The sequence below is a fragment of the Prunus mume genome, linkage group LG3 (assembly GCF_029339155.1).
Source record: "Prunus mume cultivar Tortuosa linkage group LG3, ASM2933915v1, whole genome shotgun sequence".
NCBI classification, from domain to species: Eukaryota; Viridiplantae; Streptophyta; class Magnoliopsida; order Rosales; family Rosaceae; genus Prunus; species Prunus mume.
In genome coordinates this window covers 9,163,389-9,185,699 of record NC_142700.1, presented here as the reverse complement: position 1 = coordinate 9,185,699, position 22,311 = coordinate 9,163,389, and the positions used below count along the sequence as shown (strand labels likewise).

The 22,311-nt window shown below is 40.0% G+C and overlaps 1 non-coding gene and 1 pseudogene across 1 annotated transcript; one reads left to right on the top strand and one right to left on the bottom strand.

The window, feature by feature from the left end:
• The first annotated feature begins 1,072 nt into the window (after positions 1-1,072).
• On the top strand, positions 1,073-6,538 carry LOC148918652 (uncharacterized; annotated as a pseudogene).
• LOC148918653 (small nucleolar RNA R71) lies at positions 4,786-4,890 on the bottom strand. The gene has a single exon (XR_016125737.1). It is a non-coding gene; the product is annotated as a small nucleolar RNA R71 (small nucleolar RNA).
• Positions 6,539-22,311: the final 15,773 nt, after the last annotated feature.

Genomic DNA, 22,311 nt, shown 5'->3' with positions numbered 1-22,311 from the left:
AGCATGTATTGGTGACATCTAAGTGCCCTCATGCCGTGCGGCACATCGTCAACCGTCGTAGTCTTTGGGGTGAGTTAATATCTCCATCGGAACATATCTACCAACCTTATCGTTTATTTACGCGCTAGCTTTGTGAGTGCATCGGCATGCAGTTCTTCGATCTGGGTACTTGCGAATCTCATAAGCGAAACTTTTAAGTAGTTGGTGTCTTCGATGACAAGTAGGTGACATGGATACATCCTTGGTTGCAAAATTGCGATCACTTTGTTTACGATGAGTTGGGAGTCATTTGTGGATCTTGATCACTGGCGCCCATACTCTTGGCTAGCGAGCGGCTAAGAGGGCTTTGTACTCTGCTTCATTGTTGGACGTTCGAAGCTGAATCGGAGGGCATATTCCATCTTGACCCCATCTGGAGCGGTAAGTACAAGGCTAGCTCCGCACCCTTGCTGATTTGCGCCGAACCATCGACATGAGGATCCACAAGGGAATTTAAGGATAAAAATATTTTGCGCTTGGCTTTTGACCCCAGTCTCTTCGGCTTCGGCTCGTGAATCTGCCGGCTCGAGTGTTATCGGAGGTGTGAGCTCGGAGAGATGAAATCAGCGAATGCATGTCCTTTCTCGTGAGCAGGTCTTGGCTTGAATTGTATGTCAAACTCTCCTAGCTCGATTGCCCACTTGACTAATTGGCGGATGTCCGGCCGAGTCTGCGAGGCGGTTGGTTGGTTAGGACCGTGATTTCGTCTTGGCTTGGAAGTCTGAGCGTAGTCTTGGGCTGTGAAACAAAAGCTAGGGCGGTGTTTAGGGAAGTGCAGAAGCTCTGCGGTTCAGTGCTTTCTTGACACAAAGATCGATAGCTCCGCCTTCTCGGTTTGCATATTAATCTGGAGGCTAGCGGCGGTGCTAGATCGAGAAGGTAAAGCAGAACCTCCATTGAGAGGGTTTTGACAGGTGCCTTTCTCATGTAGTTTTATAAGTCTAGAAATGCCTTATCGCATTCGATAGTCCACGTGACATGGTTTCCCCCTTTCAAGGCTTTAAAGCAGTCGCATTTATTGGTGGCTTTAGAAATGAAGCGGGTTAAAGCGGACCGCCATGAGGCTCTAGATGTATTTCTGTGTCTTCGGCCTTTCCATGTCAATTATGGCCTTGATTGTCTTAGCGTTTGCCTCGATCCCTCTCTGGCTGATCATGAAGCCGATCCGAAAGATACACCAAAGATGCACTTCGTTGGATTAAGTCTCATTGGTAATCCTTCAATATGCCGAACATGAGGGACAAGTTGTGCAGATGTTGTTTTGCTAGCCTACTATTTACCAACATGTCATCGACGTATACCTCCATTATGCTCGATATGTGTGAAGATCGGTTGACAAGCCTCGATATGTTGCCCCGCATTTTCAAGCCAAATGGCATGACGTTGTAGCAATACAACCCTCATGCGTGATAAGCGTCGTTATGTTCGCTATCGACAGAGGTTCATGAATATCTGATTGTATCCTAAATATGCATCCATGAAACTAAAAAGCTCATGACCGCGGTTGTCTCTGACTGGCTAGTCGATTGATAGTAACGAAAAGTTATCCCGAACATGCTTTATTGATTGGTATAGTCTTGGCACATTCGCCACCCACCCTTCGCTTTCCGAACCATGGCGAGTTCGCTAACCATACGGGGATGTAGCCTCTCGATAAAGCCGATGGCAGGTTTATCAATTTTCGTTTCATGGCTTCTTACTATTGGCGTCATCTGAGCGATGCTTATGAGGCCGAGTTTGTAGGCGGGGAGATCTTGAGCTTATGGCTAATGATCTGAAATGCGGCATATCATCATAAGACCAGGCGAACACTTCAGTGATGCATAAGAACTCAATGAATTCTGTTCGGAGGGATAGGGTGAGTTTGGTGCTAATTTTGACGTATTGATCGGGTTGCTCTGCGTTCAAAACTACGTTCCAATTCTTGATAGGTTGTGCACTGAGGTGTTGGCGTTCATCCCTTAGGTCGTCGATTGGCCCGATACTTTTCGACACCCCTTATGCGGAGGTTTTGGCTGCCGATTTGAAAGCCGTCGCATAGCAAGTTCATGCGCTAAGCTAGTCCCCTCGGTGCTCGTGCCAAAGCTTGTTGGGAACTTCATTAGTAGCATGTGGGGAGATAGGTGCGCCTTGATTCCTGTGAGTGTCGTTCACCCAATTATGATGTTGTATGTCGTTGGGCAGTCGATAATGAGGAATTGGTCATATATCATCGTCCTTTGTAGGGAGACGCCAAAGCGCGCGAACACAAGTGACATTACCAATGGGTTGAACCAAGTCCTCAGAGGTGATTAGGGGCATCAACTGCCGATTGATGTAGCCGTCATCTATTCCTAATTCTCAGAATGCGTTGGTGAAAATTACATTTACCGAACTTCCGGTATCAATCAACACCTTTCTGACATCGAAGTTGGCGATTTCTGCTTAGATTATCATCGGGGCATCATGAGGATAAATGATCCCTTCTTCTTCTTCCTCGCAAAATGTGATGGGTTCCCACCTAACCCTCGATGTTTTATGATGCCGGTTGACCTCTATGCCGAAGACCTGAGGGTATTACGCAGCTCGAACATACTGCTTTCTCGATGATGAGTCGATTTTATATTATATATTTAGCCTCATTCTTAGTATATTTTGGTTAATATTTTGGAAGAATTTTGATACTTTGAATTATATTTCCAATATAGTACTTTCGACTCCCTCTGGAGCAAAACATAATCAAATGGACGAATTTTGGAGTAATTCCAGTTGGAGGACGTTCGCGAGTCACTTAGCTTGATCGTATCAAAATATCAGACTTTTCCACCAAGCGATGATTTCCTGGCGAATAAATGAAGAGCAATGTGCAGTGCTGGAATAGTGACGTTTTGGGCTTGTATTGCGTTTTTGGAGCCCAAGATGACCTCGGATGGGTTCATGGCCTTCTGGAGAAGTGTTCGGAATATTTTTATCTTTAAAACGAGCTATCTTGGGCCAGATTTGGAGGAGATTTGAGGCCAAAACGTGGTTGACCAGATTATTGGCAGATTCTCCTAATCCCATTTGGACTTTATTTCCTAGATTATTTTATTTTAACTTAGTTTCCCTGTGGGGATTGGGTAGCTAAGTTTTAGGAGGTATTTAAACTCCTTTTCACAGCAATTTAGGGACTCCCTTTTTATTTCTTTTTGGCTTTTGGAGCAATTGCTAGGGTTTTGGATTTTCGCGACTTTCAGGTGTTTTCATTCTTATTCTTCTTAATGATATTTTCTTGGATTTCAATTGTGAACATGCGTAACTAACTCTATTTTGCTAGGGTGAGGCCACGAGCCTTAGCAAGAATATGTAGTTTCTGTCCAATTTGCTTATGATTATATGCATGCAGGTTTTCCGAATTATTCATCACTGGGTTAAACTATCTAAGTGTCTTGATGCTTGATCACCATTAGGATGTTTAGAAAAGTAATTTGATGCAGTTTTTGGAGGTTGGTCCACTGAAATTGAAGGCTTCTTGTGATTAATATGTGCAAGTTCACTTAGGATGAATACCACGTCTTAAGGGTTGCATGGTTTTTCCAAAGGTTTCATAGAACTTAATGAGTCATGTATGTTTAGATTTGATCTGAATACCACAGACGGATTGCATGTGTGATATACGCTCTATGTTGGGGGTCCAAGTAGGCATATATGGAATACCTAACCTTCGAAATATGCATGTATAGGTCATAAGTAATTGGGGGAACTATATAGAATTGTTAAGGTGACGGCGGATCCCTAGTGCTTTCTTAATTTGATTTCTAAAAACACAACTGTTTCTTTTGCTCTTAGCTTTAATTTTGCATATTGCCTTATTTTTATTAGTTAAATTCCTTTTAATTTAAGGTCTTCAAATCAAACATCTCAACTTTCTCTTTTGCAATAAGTAATTAGAATTTGGTTGCTACGAGTTATTTAATAATCCCTGCGGAGAACGACCTTGCGAGAATCATTTATACTACAATAACCTTGTCATTCTTGCAAGTTTTGTAGGAGTTTTAACCCTGTTTGCGCAGGTATTAAAAAGTCTATCAAGAAATTGGCGCCGTTGCCGGGGATTATTTAAAATAATTCGTTCTAATCAGATTCTGCATTAATTATTGCTGTACATACATACCAAAAAAAAAAAAAAAGAAATAATTTTCGTTTTATTTATTTTGCAGAATCACAAGGGTCTGATTACAATCGTGCATGGTCCTGACGTTCGGATTCAGCAATTGTTTCCGTTTGATCGAGAACTGAGCAATCTTTAAGGAGGAGGCATAGAGCAAAATTTGCTGTGGGTTCCTTCCTTGCAAGGGACTTTCTAGTCTTTATATTACGAGGACACCCTTGCATCTGAAACAATGGCTTTTTATTCCAGAGGCTGGTGATCCTTTGGGTAATTCTTTAACAGCTCATGCCACTAACATACCAGGTTGCATTACATATCCAGCAGTGGAAGAAGGGTCTACATTCGAAATCAAGCATCACATGTTGAGTATTCTACCTACATTTCATGGGTTATCAACCGATGATCCTAACATGCACATTGCAGAATTTTTAATGGGATGCAAGAATATTTTGGTGAAAGGATTCTCAGCTGAATCTATTAAGCTTCGTCTATTTCCTTACACATTGAAAGATCAAGCAAGGAGATGGCTCCTCACACTTCCATCTGGAAGCATTAGCACTTGGAACCAACTCAGTGAAAAATTCTTAAACAAGTATTATCCAGCTTCAAAGACTCTCGACATGAGAACTCAAATTTTATCTTTTGCCCAAAAACCAAATGAAGAGTTTCATGAGGCGTGGGAACGGTTTAAAGAGTTGAATAGAAAATGTCCACATTCTGGTATTAGCAGTACGGATCATGTGCATATATTTTTCAGAGGGTTAAATATGACAACAAAAACTCTTGTCAACGCTTCATGCGGAGGATCATACAAGGATAAAAATGCACAAGAGGCTTGTTTATTATTTGAAAAAATGGCAGCAGATACACAGCAATGGGCAGTTGAGCAGCCACAATCAAGGTCTGTTTTTGAGATATCTAATGGTTCTCCATATATGTCGGCACAAATTGAAAAAATGGAGAAAAAGCTTGAAAGATTTGAGGCAAAATTTGACATGTTATTACAAAGAATTCCAGGTTCACAGGTTGCTGTACAGCAACCTTTACCAGCTGCTTGTAGCATTTGCAATGTGACAACCCATGATTTTTTGAGCTGTCCGCATAAAGATGCTTATCCGGAATTTGCAGCGGAACAAGTTAATGCATTTAATAATTTTCAGCGTCCACGATATGACCCGTATTCAAATGTTTACAACCCCGGGTTGGAGAGATCATCCTAATTTTAAGTGGGACAGAGATCAGCCTGCAAGGCCACAATTTCAACAACAGGTACAGCAAACTGCTGCGCCTAAGGCTGCTTGGGAGGTTGCAATTGAAAAATTAGCAAATGCCACCAGTCAAGAATTCCAAAATCTGCAGGCAACAGTGAAAAACATAGAAAAACAAATGGGGCAGATTGCATTCCAAGTTTCAGAAAGAGCACCAGGTACATTTCCTAGCCAAACGGAACATAATCCAAGGGGAGGCGCAGATTGTAAGGCAGTTCGAGTTCTACGTTCGGGTAAAAGTTATGACAATAGAGGTGAAATTTGTGTTGGAAATTCGCAGGCAGCATCACAGCCACAAACAGATTCAGGAAATTTTGCAAAATCTGATATTGTTACAGATTCTACAGAGTCTATGGGCAGATCTGAAAACAGTGCAAAAATTGCTGCAGAAACTGCAGAACGTGTTTATGTGCCTCCAATGCCTTATCCCGAAAAGGTTGAAGCCCAAAGTTAAAGATCAACAGTTGACAGATTTTATGAAGACATTGGCCAAAGTTCAGATCAATCTCCCATTGATTGATGCAATTAAGAACATTCCATCTTATGCCAAGTTTTTGAAGGATGTTTGCACAAAGAAAAAGAAGCTCGTGGATTTTGAAAAAGTTATTCTTACAGAACAGTGCAGCGCAGTTTTATTACACAAATGCCTCCAAAGAAACAAGACCCAGGGAGTTTTACAATTTCATGCACAATTGGAAATTCTAATTTTAAACGTGCTTTAATTGATTTGGGTGCAAGTATTAATTTAATGCCTTTTTCTGTTTTTCAGAGACTAGGACACGGAGAAATCAAGCCTACATCAGTTATTCTACAACTGGCGGACCATTCAGTTGCTTACCCTAGAGGAATTATTGAAGACCTCATTATTAAAGTGGATAATCTCTATCTTCCTGCAGATTTTGTGGTCTTGGATATGGATGAAGACATGCAAACTCCGATTATTTTGGGAAGACCATTTATGGCAACAGCTAGGACTTTAATTGATGTGGACGCTGGAACATTAACTTTTTACGAGTTCAAGACCAATCTGTGGTTTTTAAATTGTTTGAAGGAGCAAAACGTCCTGCTGAACAGCAGGAATGTATGCACATTGATGTGGTAGACAATATGGTTCAAGCCAGCTTTCAGGCAAGTTCAAATACAGATAAGTTGCTCAGCAAGGGAAAAGCGAAAAAGCGGAAATTGCAGTTAAATGAGCTAGAGGAAATTCATCAAGGTGCTTATGATAGTTCTCGCATCTACAAGGAAAGAACTAAGGCATTTCATGACAATAAAATTTTGCGGAAGGAATTTCGGCCAGGGAAAAAGGTTATGTTATTCAGTTCAAGGCACAAGTTATTTCTAGGGAAATTAAAATCTCGCTGGATTGGACCTTACCTAGTGACTCAGGTTTTTCCTCATGGAGCAGTTCAAATCACTAATGAAGCTGAAGGCAACACATTCAAGGTCAACGGTCACAGGCTGAAACCCTATGTGGACACACCCTTTGACACTGCAACCGAGTCTTTGACTCTGAAGGAACCAGTGATCGACCACCGGCTTCTGCAACGTCTAGCTAGACTTAAAATAAAGCGCTTATTGGGAGGCAACCCAATTTTTTCTAAACTCTTTACTTCTTTTATTTTTAAAACTAAACAAAAACAAAAAAATACAAAAATATTTGTTTCTGTTTTCATTTTCTAGTTATTTTCTTTCTACTCCTAACACATATTTGATTCAATGCAGGACAACCAACAATCAGCAGGAAACATCAAAAGCAAAAAATCCTAGGCTGGAATCCTGCACCCAGAAGCAAGTCTACACTGGGAAAGACACAACAATCAGCAGCAAGCATCAAAAGCAAAAAAATAAAAAAAAAATCCTAGGCTGGAATCCTGCACCCAGCAGCAATTCTACACTGGAATCATGCACCCAGCAGCAAGTCTACCAAATTTCCAACAACAACATTTGCAAGGATTCGAAATTATACCTATGAGGTGCACGGATTGGGGGTCCTTCGGGCTTTGTGCTGTTTTGTCCTTTGAGCTTGTGTGCTGACTGCCTTCTCTTGGATCTGCAACCTTCCTACACTGTGCACATGTCGAAATCATACTCACACATCTACAGATCAGGACCCACAACAAATTCTGGGGAACAAACATTTTACCTCAGCCTGACGCGGATTTGATAACTCAGAGTGGTTTGCTCTTGTTGTCTGGGCTCTGTAGCGATTGGGGGTCCTCACACAACTGAAAACGCTGGTGTGATTGGGTTGAAAGCGAGCAAAGGCTTGTGAGTGTTGGAGAGAATGAAGAAGAGAGAACTCAGAGATGCTTTTCTGATTCTCTAGCCACAGCGGAGGCTTTGGTTTGTACTAGCAATGTTCTTTTTCTTCTGCGACATGGAATGGACAAAGGAGAACCCTTGCGGCTCTGAGCTCGGGCTAGTAGAAGGGGATCTAATATTTTTCAATTGACAGATGCGGCAGCTACATCAGGCTATATAGAAGCTGTCGCGAGGTTTTGACACAAATGCCTACTTATCCGTGTTGGTTTGTGCGCCAGTTCCCAGCTACAAGGTCAATCCTTCGACTCCCAGAAATGTCCAGCGCCCCCCCTCCTGGTGTGTTAGTTCTTTTTCTTTATTTTCCTTTTCTTTTTCTTTTACTTTCTGTTTCTTTTTCTTTTTTTTTTCTCTTTTCTTCTCTTTTATTTTTTTCTCTCCTAATTTACTTCTATGGCTGTTTCCTTTTTCTTTGATTTTCGTCCTCCGTCTTCTAGGATTTCGTTGTTTTGTTTCTATTCTTGTTTCTTCTGTTTAAATTCCACACCTTGAGGACAATGTGTGCTTTAAGTTTGGGGGTGGGAAAGTAAATTTTAGATTTTTCATTTTTTGAGTCTTGTTTAAAATTTTCGTTTTAAAGTTAATATCCATAGATTATTTTAAACATTAGAACAAATAGACATGGTGAAGATTAGTCCCACAATAGAGTCTTTTCTGTTTATTGTTGCTTAGACACTAATTCATGAATTATACTTTGAAATTTACACATCACACCAACATGGTTTGTGGGGAGTGAGATTGAAATACTTACTGTTTGTCTTAGTGTGTTTTAATTTCTGTTTAAATAAATAAATAAATAATAAAGTTAGTATGTGTTATAAAGTAATAATTGCCTCACCTGAAGCTTTGCTAATGCTAAGGGCGATCTGCCTAATCGTGATGATTCTTGAGTAAAGCGGTGGTTTTGGCATGAGGCGGTGGTTAGTTGGTTCCGTAGCCGTTTCAGCTTGAGTTAATAAGTCCTTAGGGGTGTTCTACACCTAATGCCCTAAAGCCTTAGTGGTTTGGGAGTCATTGACCTAAAGCTCGTTACATGGGTTGGATCGAGCTTAGGGAACCAACATTAACAACTATTACTAAAAAAGTGAAAAGAAAAAGAGAAAAGTGTGATTGAAGTAAGTGTGTGAAGTTTGAATAAGAGGGATAAGAGTAAGGGTTTTAGTCAGTCTCCTTAACTATGATGGTTCACTTTACACCGAATGAAGTTTGTGAATTCTTTTCTAATTAATTCTAAATAGCTTAGACTCTGTGGTGGGATTAGTTGGATCTATTGAACAGATGTTCTAGTTTTTAAAATTTGCTATGGATTGCAACTTGAAGGTGGAAATTTTGTTCTGGTTAAAGTGTTAGCTAGATGTCTAGTTTGTTAAGTTTTTAATTTTGTTTGAGTCTTGTTTTGCTTGAGGACAAGCAAAAAGCTAAGTTTGGGGGTATTTTGATGAGTCGATTTTATATTATATATTTAGCCTCATTCTTAGTATATTTTGGTTAATATTTTGGAAGAATTTTGATACTTTGAATTATATTTCCAATATAGTACTTTCGACTCCCTCTGGAGCAAAACATAATCAAATGGACGAATTTTGGAGTAATTCCAGTTGGAGGACGTTCGCGAGTCACTTAGCTTGATCGTATCAAAATATCAGACTTTTCCACCAAGCGATGATTTCCTGGCGAATAAATGAATGAGCAATGTGCAGTGCTGGAATAGTGACGTTTTGGGCTTGTATTGCGTTTTTGGAGCCCAAGATGACCTCGGATGGGTTCATGGCCTTCTGAAGAAGTGTTCGGAATATTTTTATCTTTAAAACGAGCTATCTTGGGCCAGATTTGGAGGAGATTTGAGGCCAAAACGTGGTTGACCAGATTATTGGCAGATTCTCCTAATTTCATTTGGACTTTATTTCCTAGATTATTTTATTTTAACTTAGTTTCCCTGTGGGGATTGGGTAGCTAAGTTTTAGGAGATATTTAAACTCCTTTTCACAGCAATTTAGGGACTCCCTTTTTATTTCTTTTTGGCTTTTGGAGCAATTGCTAGGGTTTTGGATTTTCGCGACTTTCAGGTGTTTTCATTCTTATTCTTCTTAATGATATTTTCTTGGATTTCAATTGTGAACATGCGTAACTAACTCTATTTTGCTAGGGTGAGGCCACGAGCCTTAGCAAGAATATGTAGTTTCTGTCCAATTTGCTTATGATTATATGCATGCAGGTTTTCGAATTATTCATCACTGGGTTAAACTATCTAAGTGTCTTGATGCTTGATCACCATTAGGATGTTTAGAAAAGTAATTTGATGCAGGGTCGAGGTTGGTCCTAAATTGACGAAGGCTTCTTGTGATTAATATGTGCAAGTTCACTTAGGATGAATACCACGTCTTAAGGGTTGCATGGTTTTTCAAAAGGTTTCATAGAACTTAATGAGTCATGTATGTTTAGATTTGATCTGAATACCACAGACGGATTGCATGTGTGATATACGCTCTATGTTGGGGGTCCAAGTAGGCATATATTAGGAATACCTAACCTTCGAAATATGCATGTATAGGTCATAAGTAATTGGGGGAACTATATAGAATTGTTAAGGTGACGGCGGATCCCTAGTGCTTTCTTAATTTGATTTCTAAAAACACAACTGTTTCTTTTGCTCTTAGCTTTAATTTTGCATATTGCCTTATTTTTATTAGTTAAATTCCTTTTAATTTAAGGTCTTCAAATCAAACATCTCAACTTTCTCTTTTGCAATAAGTAATTAGAATTTGGTTGCTACGAGTTATTTAATAATCCCTGCGGAGAACGACCTTGCGAGAATCATTTATACTACAATAACCTTGTCATTCTTGCAAGTTTTGTAGGAGTTTTAACCCTGTTGCACAGGTATTAAAAAGCCTATCACTCGACCAGTTGAATATACCGGCAAGAGTGAGACCTCCACCGATGGTACTGATCATATTAATCGCCAATTTACATTGGGAGCTGGCGCTTATGGTAGTCGGCAATGTACTAGTCTAGCTTTCCCTCGAATCAAGCGCTCGATGATTTTCCTCAAACTTATGCATTCTTGGTATAATGGTTGTTGTCTTGATGGTATCGAGAACTTCGATATCTTGGTATCTGTCGATTAGGTTTCTAGATAGGTTTGGATATTATCTATTAGCATTCATTAGAAACGGCCGTAGGTAGTATTGACAATCACGAAAACTTCTTGGTGGTACATATCATCGTGAGAATATAAGCGATGCATGCGGATCATGAAGTAATTGAGAAAAATATGTTTGACTCATCGAAGGAGTCTACCGTCTTGATTCAATCGATAGAACCAATTTAAGGCCGCTCGGTAAGTTCAAATGGAAGCAGTGAGCATTGCCTCGTCACTAAGACCTTTACATCCCACAGCGGTTGGAAAGAGTGAAGGTGCATTAAGGTCTTCTACCTGTGTGAAAGGTATGCGTGCGGCTGCACATCCACTGTCCTCAGAAAGCTGATGTGTTCGGTGAATAGCGACCAAGCTTTCCCTAGTCGGGCTCCTAAGAGCAGTCAATTGTGTAGGTGTTTCCATGGTAAGTTGACCTTAGGTCTTGAAGGGCGTATTCGGGTCTGATTCCGCGTGGATTCGGACCTCGTACCTTCGAATAGGCGACTTGTTTCCCAGAACTCTCATTCGGGAGTCTCTTAGGTGAGCATTGATCCTGATCGGAGATCTCTGTCTTTCGACTTCCCTGTCGTTAAGCCGATGGCGATAATCGGTGTAGACCTATTTTGGTAGATGGGGTTGGTCCTTAGGAGCCGGGACTACCAGCTGTTTGGAGGGAGTAGCGTTGCCTTTGCCCCCTTCTTGCTTTTTCTCTGCCGACTCGGAGTTTGCAGGCTCTCAGAGGATTGAGCGGGTTGGATGTTTTGCGTATATTCTTGATTGAGCATTCTGGGTTTTGTCCACTTTGACGAGAGTAGTTTGTTATGTTCTTGAAGTTTAGCCATATCCTGCCGAAGAGAAGTTATTTGGGCTAGAAGCTTAGCCGGCGGTCGTTTACTATGGGCGGTGCGAAGGGGGTGTAAAGGTAGTGGCCAGGCTAGCTCAACTCGCCTTCTAAGCTGCAATCCTTCTTTAGGCAGAATCAGTCTTGAGTGGTCCCCATGTGTTCGGGGATAATGGGTCGATTCATATCACTTTTCATAGACGACGCCAAACCGTTGACGCGAAAAAGTGGTTCGGCACTTTTTGGGCTCAACTAAATGATATTGGGCCTTCGTTATGCTTTGGGCCTTGGTAGAGCATGTGAACTGCAAGACAACAAACGCTCGATAAGGCCTTAAGCACCGGTGTGAGTACCAGCCGAAGGTTCTCCGATGTTAAGTAAGTGCGTTAGAAAACTTAAACTGATATATCAATAGGCTGTATGCCATAAGCTCTGATTACCTCCATTTGGGGATAGTGGTCCTCTTTTATAGACCTTGGGAGGTGTGCATATTGTTCAGAATTTCGATGTGGACTGTGGACATCGATTGTGGACATGCCACGTGTCTTATAGAAGAGAGTTGCCCTAATCGTTAGATCGGTAGGCAAGGTGCCGAAGGCCACCATAACCAGGTTCAATCTTGCCCACGCGAGTGTAAACTATAGTCTTATAGGCTGTTCATTTTGGTATAAACGCACATAATCACGTGCTTACACATGAAGCTAAGCCTCTAAAGTAATCTAGTCAACACTTCTAAGACTATAGTTTACACTCCCCCTCAATTTCAGCGGGTGGTTAATTGAGTCTGAGATTGACATCGTGACGAACAAATAGGATTGTGAGGCCATTTTGTGAGAATATCCACAACCTATTGGGAATTTTATATTATTTAAGAATTTTTTTTTTATATAGTGAATGAAAAATAAGTGTCGTGTGTCATAGTATTTGTTTTGCACTTAGTTATCCTCTAAAGTGCAGTTATTAATAATTAAACGGTCAGATTCAAATGATTAGGTGGTCTTGTTTCCATAGAGTTGTGTCTACAACTTTTCAAATGAAAAGCTACTTATGTTTCAACATAAGGTGTAATAAGTTTTATATAAACCAAACACCCTCACCTACTTGAGATATAGAATGAAGAGAGTTATTACCTATGAAAAACAAAGAGTATCCCTAATATTATATTGTTAAATTCTTCCTATTTTTGTCTTGAGAGTACAAATATATAATTGGTTCGCCAAAGTCTTAAATTGAAGTGCTTCAATTTAGGATTATTGATCATTGAATTAAATTCAACAAGCCAAGATCAAGGTCTTTTGCGCGTTCACATAAAACCTTACTTATACCAAATTGAAGATCTATAATTTACATTATTCAACAGCCATAAATAAAGAATTAACATAGTCAAGCATCCAAGTTGCTCCACTCTTCTATCAGTTTCATCAATTAAATTCAACAACAAAATTCAAACTTTGCATTTATAACATGCTGACTTTAACATTGTAGGAAAGGCTTCATAAGCCGTTTACTTACCAAGAATTGAGGAAATAAGGAATTGAGGAAGTACTGAATTGGTGTGGGAAGAATTATTCCAATTAAGATGTTTACTAACCATATGGAATCAAGAATGAAGTTGATTTCCATTGTTATTATTTACTAATTTCATTAATCATAACCTAAACTAATTTGATTACTAAAGATGTCTTGCACATATAAATATATATTTTTCATTTAAGTAACTCGTAAAAAAAAAAAAGATGGACAAAACTTATTTAATAACTAATGTATAATATAAGATACTATATGACGAGTGATAAAAAAATCCTAGTATATAATAATATAAGGAATATAATAGAAAAAAAAAAACAAATATGACACAGTGATAAGAAGCATAAAAAGACAAGTAGAGGCTAGCAACCAAAGTGAAAAGTAAAAAAATTTGCTTTTTCCAATGGCGATTAAGAAATAGCCATCGAATATTTTTTAGGGTTTGGGGTGTTTTGGAATTATTGTAAAATAGTAAGGGTATTTTTGGAAGGTAGTAAGGGAAAAAAGGAATGGAGATTGGATCAACTATTCCCCTTAGTTGATCTTATTCTTGGTTTTGAGGGGATGTGATTATGAATTTTGAGACCGGGCTCACACAATTTAACTTTTTTTTTTCCGCTCGTCTTCACCTTGCCAAAGCATATGTAGGTCATCCACAGAGTACAAACAATCAATCTGAATCATGAAATGGTCAAGGAGAGTCTACTTCGGGACATCGAAGGAGTTGATAGTTCAAGGTTATAGCCGGTAGAACCAATTTAAAGCAGCGCCATTGAGGGTGGGTGGGAAAAGAAGGCACATGCCTTCATCACTAAGACCCTTACACCTTAAGGCGACTAAAAAGAATGGATGTGGGTCAGGGGTTCCTCATTACCTGTGTAGAGCATAATGCGGCAGGATGAGCGTTCTTTTCCTGACGATAGTTGAGGATATGCTCAGTGAAGGGGCTAGGGCGTGGCTTCGAAAAGAAGTTGTATGGCATGATTGGTATGAGAGAGGGTGTCAGGTTCCGAAGAATTGTTGTGTTGGGTGGGTGGAGATGGAGAAGTTTCCCATTCTTCAAAAGCTTCGAAATGGTAAGGCTTCTAGTCCTTAGGATGGTAAGATTTCCAATCATTTGAGTTCCCAACCCCTTCCTAGGTATGTAAATGTGGGTTTCGGTAGGGAACCAAGGTGAGCAACCTGCGAGTCATTGAGCTCTATAGGAATAGGGATGGGTTTGGCGAAGCTTCGAGATGCGGTCCCTGCAGTCCTTGTAAATCTTGGTTGGGGCATGAGGGTGATCCCTTGGTGGGGAAATTTGGAGAAGTCGTGACTTTGTCGTTTCAGGATGAAGGTAGCCTTTGCCTTTGCCAAGCCTAGGTTGTGTCGAGGCAATGTGATGAGAGAGACTTCTTGTTAGTTTGATTGGCTGCGCTCAACACCCTGTTTGATGTCATGTTGAGTGAATTAGTGGTGAGCATTCTCCCAGTTACGCTTCAAGGTTCGGCAGTCGTGTTCCAATTCAACATTCTTGGTACGGTAACGGTGGTTATAGCCCTCTGTCATTTTGGCGACATCGGCATGAAGGTGCTCTATTTCAGCTTGAGGTGTGCGCTAGTCGAAGGTTTCCGTCGAGAGGACTCTGTGTATGGGGTGTGCTGCTAGGTGCCAAGACTAGCTTCCGATCGGCATTCGAGTGTGAAGGGCAAAAAAGACGACGGGGTCAGATAAGATATGGAGCCAGAACGAAACTGGTAGAGAGGTGGGATTCAGAAGCAGTTCCCACAGACGGCCCCAAACTTGTAACGATTCGGTCCTAAATAAATATTTAAGTATTAATTTATTCAGAGAAAAGACCATTTTGCCCCTATAATATTTTATTATGTTTAAAGTTGACTTTTTGATCGGGAGAGAATTTGGAAATTTTGACTATACCGTTGCGTAGAGCACGACGAGATGAGTCCATAGACACGTAGTGGGCTCGAATCGGAGTGGTAATGAAGAAGATATGATCTAAATACCCTCTGTGGCATAACCGTAATTTTGGCCAAAAGGTTTGTTAAAATCTGATTTTCTTTTCTCTCTCTCTCTCTCTCTCTCCTTCACGCACTATCTCTCTCTCTCTCCCGACGATAGCTCTCTCTCTCTCTCTCTCTGAAACTCTGGCAAGCAAAGAGCCACGATTCGCGAACGAGACTAGTGACAGGCACGTCCGACGACGCCGACCGGTAGTCGCTCGATCGTGAAAAATGGGATTTTATGCGATTTTACTCGACCGAAACTTCACGGCTCGATCTCTCATCCACCCTATTTTTGTCGATCAAGGTATAGAAATTCATCTATTTTTCATAATCTAGCTGATGGTTAGATAAGATTTCATTAATTTTGAGCGTAGGCGGTTGATTTTGAAGTGAAATTTGGCGGCTTTAGGACTGTGATTTCGGCCATTTCCGGTCACTTTTTGGGGTAGGTCCAAGAACAAAAGTGGTTCCAAATAGGGTGTTACACTTGGGGTAGGAGTCTTGAGTCATGATTTCGAGTTTTTCCGCCGAAAGATTATCGATTTGGACACTCACTGCGGCATGTGTGGCAGCTCGTGACGTAAAAAAGGGGCATTGTGTCCCAAGGTGATCTCCTGGTCCTCACGAGCGCATTCGTGTGCTCGGATTTCAATTTGGATACCTTTGAGTACCGGACGGATTTCGCCTATTGCGCATTATCCGGGTTCAATAGGTGTGAAGTGTTGGATCGTCTTGAGTTTAACATATGTTAATCTAGGCATTCCTAGGATCGTGTAGGAATTCACGGATCGTGGATCGGAGCCCCGGATGTTCCGATTTAATAACTTAAAGTTTGTGTTTTACAATAACCGTCCGATTGTGAGATCGTGAGCGATCCGACCATTCGATCGGGACCAAATTTGCAGGACGTATATCCTAGACCTTGTGGAAACCTTAGAAACTTCTGGATCGTAAAACAGAGGTCGTGGGCCTTGCGGGTCCTGTTGACCAAGTTTGGATAGTTTGATAGTGAGTCGTCCGATATTTTATGGAATTTGTGTGAAAACAATCGTTGAATAATATTTAAATTGTTCTAGGATCTTCATGAAATTTATGTTTATGTCCTGATCGTTGGTTTTAAAAAAATAATATTATTTCCATTGATTAAATTACGTTGCAGTCTATTATAGACTGGTATATCGCTAAATGGGGAATATCTTTGTTATTAAGTTTGGATAATTGAGAGTTATAATTATTCGGAATACAGATTACAGATGTTGAGTACCATCCTGCAAATACTAGACTTCCCATACGTGGCATTGGATTTTCCAGCGTATGGGGAGATTATGTGATTATTAGGTCTCATGTGGCTTTGGATTTCCCGGCGTGAGACAAACCCTATATGCGGCGTTGGATTTTCTGGCGTATGGGGAAATTATGTGATTATTAGGTCTCACGTGGCGTTGGATTTTCCGGCGTGAGATAAACCCCATACATGGCATTGGATTTTTCCGGCGTATGGGGAGATTATGTGATTATTAGGTCTCATGTGGCGTTGAATTTTCTGGCGTAAGACAGACCCCATACATGGCGTTGGATTTTTTCGGCGTATGGGGAGATTATGTGATTATTAGGTCTCATGTGGCGTTGGATTTTCCGACGTGAGACAAACCTAATACGTGGTGTTGGATTTTCTAGCGTATGGGAAGATTATGTGATTGTTAGGTCTCACACGTGGTGTTGGATTTTCCGTGTGAGATACTTCCCACACGTGGTGCTGGATTTTCCGACGCATGGGAAGAATATGTGACTATCAGGTCTCACACGTGGAGTTGGATTTTTCGGCATATGGGAAGAATATGTGACTATCAGGTATCACACGTGGCTTTGATTTTCCGCAGGAGACACTTCCCATACGTGACGCTAAATTTTCCAGCGCGATGAAAAGATTATAAAACAGGCGGCGAATAAAGGATTGTTATACCATATGTGAAAGGATTATGTTTGTAGGCTGTGATTTAAAGAAGAGGGAAAGGATAAATCTAGAGTCTATTATTTGTAATCGTGATGGATTGTATGGTTGGAGCGAAATTTTGGTGGAAAACTATTGTGATCCCTTAGTAAGGGTACAGGTAGCCTGGGGTCCCACCTAGTACAGCCGCAGACTAAACTCTATTTATGTTGTTTTATTGAGATTGGTTCTCACCTATTGACTGAACTTTATCATCCCGAAATTCATGGAAAACGAGATGATTAAACAATTGTCATACTTGTTAATGAGGAGAATTGTGTAAATGAGTTGTGGACAAAACAGGTATAAAACTGTTCGGATTGTTGTACAATTCCTAATGAGGTCTTAAGCTACTTGGTATTTGTGTTAGGAGGTTAAAACCTCTTATGTTGATATTTGGGAAGTTAGATGATGAAAATTGCATTTAGCATTTATAATTAGGTTTATGCTTATTATTTGCCTTGGTTAAAGTATTATTTGACTTAAGAGCTCTGCTGGTAGTTTTGTTTCGATTATTTGAAGGACTTGAGGGCGTATTTTGTGAATTGTATGAAATTATCTTGTATGTACTGCTGGGATATTAAATTGTGAATTTTAGCAGGTTGAAATTTTGGGAATTGTTCAATTTACATGGGAGATTCTACAAAATTTTGCAGAAAGTCTTGGCTCTTAGTAAGGCCTGCATCGCATCGTGCGGAATTTCATGTGATTCATCTCGGTTCCTAGGAATTTGGGGGAGGGTTTTGTCAAAACTGTTGATGCTCTTTTTCATAAGGTCAACTTAGGTGGAGGAGTGTTGGATCTTCAGCAGCGCAAGAAGTTTATGAATCTTCGACACAGAGGAATCTTGCAGAAGAAAATAAGGAAGAAGTAATCGTTGTTCTGCACCGTGGTTACTCGCATACATATAAGATAGAGGAGAAAGAGAAGAAAGTGCAATTTGTCACCTTCAAAATAGTCATGATGGAGTTCAGCGGAGGACATTGATGGGTCAATCATGTACTGCTGAAGCACTTGATTCATTTGGCCCAAGCCCTAATCAATAAAATCAGTCAAAAATCTATATACAAAACAAAATTTGTGGTAAAGTTTGGCTTCTCCTATCCCAATCCCAAACCACCTTCCTTCTATTGTATATAATGCCAGTAAACACTGCACAAGTGGTAGTAGTTTCCACTCATTACACTGAAGTAAAGGTCTTTGCGCTGTTTCACAACCACACCTCTTTATGTGAACCAAAACTATAAAGTCAAGGTCTTTGTGCCAATATCTTCTCCAGTCTAATAAGATCATTTTGTTTCAATTAGTATACAATTATTCTTGTATAGTGTAAATCGGTTGGATTACTATTCTCCATTTTTAGTTCCTGGGTGAAGGTATTGTTCTATTGTCCTATACTTCCTAATTCCTACAACCTACAATCTACAACGAACATTTTGTGACTGTAAATAACCAGTCTCATTCACCTGGTCTACTGGATTGAAATTCAGAGAATATTGAATATTGTCATATATTGCATGTGTTGTGTTTGAAGTCAAATGCATATGTACACAAAGTACAAAACAGTTAATGGTTGTTGGATTGAATTTCAATGTGAACAATTAGATTGAATATGAATGTGAAAGAAAGAAAATTTGGTAGGTTGAAATTATGGAAAGTTTAGCTCTAATATTGCCTTAGATGCTACACTGAAGTCCAAACCAAAAACAAAAGAGAATAATTAGAGAATACGAAAATTGTACATTTTTCTAAAAACTGCACTGAATAGTCCATGTTCCGATTCCGATGTGAGGTGGAAACTGGACTAAACTGGACCACACCCAGTCATAGTCACCAAGGTCCAAGGAATATAGTGGTCACCTACCATTAGATTTAATTCGTTAGTTAATACTAATCCACACTCCAATTTTAAGAAAAATAATAATTTTATATTAAAAATAATATGAAATAGTGGTCACCTTCCTTTAGAGCACTTCCACCCATTTGTCATGGAAAGGGACAAAGGGCAATGATAAGCAAGTGTGGTTACACTTCACGTGAATAATGTCTGCCCTAGCAATTCGTGTGAGGAGATTGTTGGAAGATCTTGGGTTTGCACCCCAAAAGCCTATAGATTTATATTGTGATAACAAAGCTGCAATTGTGATTATTCATAATCCTGTGCAACATGATCATACAAAGCACGTGGAGGTTGATTGACATTTTATTAAAGAGAAGGTGGATGCTAAGATCGTTTCTTTTCTATTTATATCGTCCGAGTATCAATTGGCAAATGTTCTTAAGAAATATGTGTCTACTACTGTCTTTCTCAACTCGCTTGACATGTTGGGCATGGTTGACATCTTTGCTCCAACTTGAAGATGAGTGTTAGCGAGATCCTAACTTAATTAAGAGATTTATTTCCTAGTCTATTAGGACTCTATTGTTTAATTAGGATTTTATCTTATTTCCTTGTATAACCCTACTATGGTTACAACCTTGTATTATAAATATCTCCTTTTAGATAATGAAATATATCTGAAAATATTATACCCATATTGTTTGACTGTTTTTAATTATACAAAAGTTAGCCTTCTTGTCAACCACATCCATATTTCCATATTATTGACCGGTAAAGAAAAGGTATTTATAGCTATGTTACCATTACTGGGAAAGATACAGTCATCAATTAATGCATTTACCGGCTTTACGATATCATGAGGTAGCTACCCTTGGGAACCATTTTTATGATACCCAGTCAGGTACAAGTTTCAGCTTCTCCCTTCCCAATCCCCACCACCTTCCTTCTATTTATGCCAGTAAACACCACACAAGTGGTAGTGGTTTCACTGATTTCATCAGTCAAGGTCTTTGCGCGTTTACAACACAACTGCACCTTCCTTTATGAACCAAAACTATAAAGTCAAGGTCTTTGCGCGTTTCAGACCACGCTTTACTTTATGTTAACCAAAACTATAAAGTCAAGGTCTTTGCGCCTATTACGCTTCTCAGTCTAAAAAGATCATTTTGTTTCAATTAGCATAGAATTATTCTTGGTATAGTCGTAAATCGGCTGGACTATACCTACCATTCTCCATTATTAGTTCCGAATGAAGGTATTGTTATATTGTCCTATACTTCCTATACTCTTTCAACCTACAATAGAACATTTTGTGACTGGTAAATAACCAATCTCATTCACCTGGTCACGACTGGATTGAAATTCAGAGATTATTGGCATGCATGTTGTGTTTGGTTAAAATGCATATGTATGTTGTGGTTTGTTGGATTGAATTTCATTGTGAATAATTAGATTGAATATGAATGTTAAAGAAAGAAAATTTGATAGGTCGAAATTATGAAAGTTTAGGCCCAATATTGCCTTAGATGGTACAGAAGTCCAACCAAAAAAAAAAAAAAGAGAACCGGTCTAAAAATGAAACGGAAAATTGCACTGGACTCGGGCAGTTTAGGTTGGAATATAGTGGTCACCTACCGTTAGATTTAATTCGCAGGTTAATACTGATCCACACTCCAATTTTAAGAAAAACAACAATGTTATATTTAAAATAGTCTAAAATAGTGGTGACCTTCCTTAGAGCACATTTTGCCATGACAAAGGGAAGGACAAGCGCGGTTACACTTCCACCCAATAATGTATGCCCTATGTCACGGGATGACTTTTTCGAAGTCTTCCTTCTGTATGCGGCCTTAGACTTGATCGCCTCTCGAACAAGCTAAGTCAGCCTTCTTCTTACAACACAAGATCGAACCAAGCAAGAACAAGATCGCAAAAGAATGCTAAAGAAAGTTTGGGAGAATACATGTTTGTATTGCTACTCAAATACTTTACAAGTTGTGAGGTGAGGATACACAATGTGGCATCCTCCTCATTTATTGTTTCTATCCCACCTACCACCACAATAGATGGCTAAGATACAATGTCACCAACCGAGATCTACCTACTACTTCCACCAACCGATGTCTACCTACTACTGTACATTGAATCTGGACATGTGGGCTAAGAGGTCTAGCATGATCAATCCAATGGGCTGGGCTTTGAACATGAGGGCCGTGACATTTTCCCCCACCTAATCCGGTGACGTCCTCGTCGTCGCAGTAGATCCTTCTCATTTGAATGCTTTAATGATGTCCTTGTACTTCCACAAGGACTCTTCTTTCTCCAAATTGCCTTCGGACTCTGGTAGGCCCTTCCATTTGACAAATTACTCAAAGTACCTGTACACCTTTGCGCTGCACTTTCGCTACATGATGCACCAACCTCCTACTCAAATGAAGTCACCATCAAATGTGGAGCTTATTGAGACTTCGACGACTTGGCTCGTACGTGCACAGTAGGCTGAGATTGCTCATATGAAACATCAAATGGATCTTCAATCGAGATGGTAGTTCCACACGGTAAATCTATCAAGGGGCGACTATGAGTGAATATTCCTGATGAACTCAGTATAGTAGTTGACCAATCTAAGGAAAGACCGCAACTCGTACCTTTGGTGGTTCCATTCTTGAATGGCTCAGAACTTGCCCTCCTCCATGAGCAATTGTCCTCTCAGATCCCGTGACTAAGGAACTCAATCTCTTCTTGGAAAATGAGCACTTTCTGCCTTTACATATAGCTTGTTCTCCTCATAACTTGGAAGACCTCTCGCAAATGCTCGAGGTGTTCCTCTGGAGAATTATTGTACACCACAATATCATCGATGTAAACTAGAACAAACTTGTCCAAGAAAGGATGGAATACCTTGTTCATAAGAGTGCAAATGTTGCAGGGCGCTAGTCAAGCCAACGCATAACAAGGAACTCATAAGACCCATATCTCGTCACACATACGCCTTCGATCTGCCTCTCATTGTGATCCTCACTTGATAGTATCCCCAGCGTAGGTCCAACTGTGAAGTACCTTGCTCATCCCAACTAATCAAACAAATCTGCAATCAAAGGGATTGGATACTTGTTTTTTTATGGTCACCTTGTTTAATGCCTCAGAAGTATACACAACCTCGCCTCCTCTTCCTCGAAAAGAATTGGGCACCATAAGGCCTTGGATGGTTGG